A 3,824-nucleotide genomic window follows, 5' to 3' on the forward strand; every position below is an offset into this window, starting at 1 on the left:
TTTTCCAAGTTTGTTAAAGCATCGAGACCTGTTTTAGTAATAGCTCCGCACCCCAAGATATTTAAGGTTTTTAGGTTTTTACAATTATTAGCAATAGCAATAATTGCACTATCTTCAAGATGTAATGTGTCACTCAAATTTAGATGTTCAAGATATTGTAATTTTGATAATTCATTAAGAACAGTTGATGAAAACAGTGGCTCACCATCAACAGATGGTTCTATGAAACATACAGAAATTTCCAAACGTTTAAGTTTTCTACAATTGTTTGAAATTGCGATTACTGATTCCTTTTTGAGCGAAGAGCCACCAAACAATATTAAACTTTCAAGATTTTTCAACTCTGTTAACTTTTTGATAGCAATATTATTTATAACACGAGGAGAATATATATGATGTATTCTTAAATGTTTTAAATTCTTGCAATATTCAACAATTGTATTTGCTAAGTCCGGCATCATGTTACAATAAATACCAAGATATTCCAAGTGCCTGAGCCATAAGAACGTGGTATAAGATGTTAGATTCATGAGTTTTGTATCATCGTCCAATTTTTGAAGGTTTTTAAATTTTTTAAAAGTCTAAAAATAATAAAAATTTATTTAAATAATTTATATATTCATTTGATGAAATATAAATTTTGTATTATATTCATTAGATATTTAATAACTACTTACCATTCCAATATTTGGTTTTTCTTCCCATATTATAGGTTTAGAAAATAAATGAATTTCATTAATTTCTTCCGGAAGGCTTTCAATTATTGCAGAGAGATTAATTATCTTATTTGAGTAGTTGTGATCCATTGTTATTTTGATGCATTTTAATTTATCCAACTGTGTAAATGCTTGAACAAAGTGGTCAGCATTATCAATAAAGGAATTATTATCAAATTTACATTCCAAGGTTGTTAAATTTTTACAATGATCACCAACAAATGGCATGATACTTGAATCACAAACTTTTGAGAGAGATAGTTCATTTAGATAATTACCACATCTTAATAATATTTTCTCGAGGTATGATTGTGTTAACAAACGGTTATCATAACAACGTCCAATTGATGATTCACATTTGTATTTTTTAATGTTATACCAGGCTAGTTGACATGCCTCTTTCCATTTGGTACAAACTAGAATGAAACGTATATCGAACTCAAAAATTAATAATACAAACATTGATATATTATTAACAAAAAAGAAACTTTATTTTGATAATAATATTCACCTTTTTCTATGCCTATCCTTTCTGGTATTGGCAACAACATAAATATTCTTGCTAATGAGTCGTAATCCAATGAATTGATGACAACTTTTTTTTTATCCTTGTCACCATCATCAGAGGTTTGTTGGTCTTTTTCAATACATATCCTCTTTGCACTCATTTTAAGTAAATACAGAAAATGTTGTTTTTAACGTCTTCGAGAACCTAAGGTCCTCTAAATACAGAAAAATATAGAGTTAAGTCCTGCCCTTTTGATTTAATAAAAAAAACAGAAAGTCCTGCACTTTTTTTTTTTTTATATTAACAACAATCTCAGTTTTTTTAAAAATCAATTTAAAGGTTAAAAACACGTTGATCACAATATTTCTTTTATTCATCCCCTTTCAGCATAATCTTTACCTGAAACCCTAGGTGAACTCCCAGGTGTACGGCTTCCTGGAGCTTTTATAATTTTTAAAATTCATAATTGTCGATAAGTAAAATTGTACAAAATAATAGTCGGTAATTTTATTGCTAGATAGCGCGAGTGAAATTTTCTCAAATCCAAAATGGCCGCGCTCTTGTTAGAGTAAACAATTGTGTCGTGATTTTATTTTAGTTTAAATATTTTTATTGTTTTCAGTTATTAAAAAATATGGCTGAAACGTCTAAGGTGTTAATGTAATGCGTAAAACACAATTATTAAAACTGGAACATAAAAAGAAAATGACTAATTTAGATTGTCATTGGAGACAACATTATTTTTTAGTAAAAAGCACAAGTTAAAATCATTGAAACAATTGAGACTATCCTTGTATGCTAAAATATAACATGAATCATACCAAGTAAATAATGATATTGTTGATAGTGTCATAATGTGCTTGGATTTTAATTTGTCTTACCAAGTGTTATAAAGTAAGAGTAAAAAAAAAAAGGATGGTCAGGAATTACAAGGACAAAAGTCTCGGCTATTTATTGCACGAAGAAAAAGGTATACCTAAGTAATATATTGAATACTTGCATTTGTTATAATTGAATTAAATATTAGCTAAATAAAATCAAAATATTAATTATTATGTAATATTTATAGATACAACAAAAGGATGACCAGGAATTAAATAGATAAATGTCGTCTCAAATGACAATTAACAAGGCTCTTGGATTTTCATTGACATCAGAGAATTTACAACTAAAAATGGCAACAGGTAAATGGACTTTATAAAAAACGCAACAAAATATCAATTAAAAATAAATCTATTAGTTTTTTCACTTGTGAAAATTTTATTTTAATTACAATCTTTATTTTTTATAGATACAAAAAATAGATAGCCAGTTATTATTTGGAAAGTATGTCTAAATAAGTTACAAAGATCTTGGCACTTTATTAAACAACAAATGATGGTGAATATATTTAACATTTATTATTAATAAATTATTTTTTTATCCAACACTTTGCTAAAATATTTTTTGTTTACAGTTACAGTGATCGAACTTAATTAATCTGCATTGTGCTGACATACAGAGATGAAACTAAAGTGAGATTATTCGACGAGTAAGTGTGCTGTTTCAGCACGATTAGCAAGTGGTGAAAATGACGATGATCGTGATGCCAGCACCACCAGTGAAAATTTGATTATGATTCCTGTGAAGCCCTTGCTGAGATGGATCCAATAGAGTCCTTTTCAGTTTATTCCATGATTTGTAATTCGAGCTGATTAACAACAATGATTTAAAATTAAAAATTTATTATATATTGAAAAAAAAAAAAAATTGTCTTGATATTTATCATTTTTTTTTTGTCTTAGGAAAAATCATATAACATTGTCAATTGTACCATCTAAATCATCATTCATGCTCTATTAATGAAGTGCTTCAAACATTATTTCAACAATCATCAAATGAAACAACAACAACATGAAAAATATAGTAGAGAGACCATCTTCATAATGTTATGCTTCAACAATGATGAATCCCTGATGATAAAAAATTATTCCTCAATTATTATGAATGTCAACTTCAATTGGATTTACAAATAATTGAATTTGAATAAGTCTCAACACTTGAAGAATTATTTAATATGATTTTATGAGAAAACTTTGTCTTTTTTTTTACTACGAAATTGAAGACCATGACATGGTTCCGATGTTGTTGATTTTTATGCTCTTTTTAATGTACCACCACTTATTGTTGATGTTGTTATTATTGGTAAACATTTACTTGTTTTTGTTGAGCCTTATCAATGTTAAATTTATTAATTTTTTTTTTGTTTGATAAACCACTGTTGTTGTTGCTTACAGGTTGAACCTCGCTTTAGAGTTGCAAGAGCGCACTGCTCTCTGTTGAAAAAAATGTACGAAATATTATAACACAACTAGCTCGAGATCCTCTTTTCAAATTGATAAATCGTTTTCAAATAATAATAGTATTACAAAGTGAATTATCAAGCTAATAATTAAATATAAATGAAAGAGACAACTAAATTAATTTATAATAAACTATATAAATTCTTTTGCAAATTATAATTTTAAAAGTTTGCGGTTAAAATTATTCGAAATTACAATGTGACTGTTTCATGTTTCGTTCTAAGGAAAAAAAAAATCCAACTGGTTAATTAATTGTAT

General features: G+C 27.2%; 1 long non-coding RNA gene across 1 annotated transcript; it reads left to right on the forward strand.

Annotated features, from left to right (window-relative positions):
- The first annotated feature begins 1,813 nt into the window (after positions 1 to 1,813).
- LOC122847625 lies at positions 1,814 to 3,640 on the forward strand. The gene is made up of 5 exons (XR_006373390.1): positions 1,814 to 2,194; positions 2,294 to 2,408; positions 2,516 to 2,604; positions 2,687 to 3,408; positions 3,501 to 3,640. It is a non-coding gene; the product is annotated as an uncharacterized LOC122847625 (long non-coding RNA).
- Positions 3,641 to 3,824: the final 184 nt, after the last annotated feature.

The sequence above is a fragment of the Aphidius gifuensis genome, linkage group LG1, assembly GCF_014905175.1.
Source record: "Aphidius gifuensis isolate YNYX2018 linkage group LG1, ASM1490517v1, whole genome shotgun sequence".
NCBI lineage: Eukaryota > Metazoa > Arthropoda > Insecta > Hymenoptera > Braconidae > Aphidius > Aphidius gifuensis.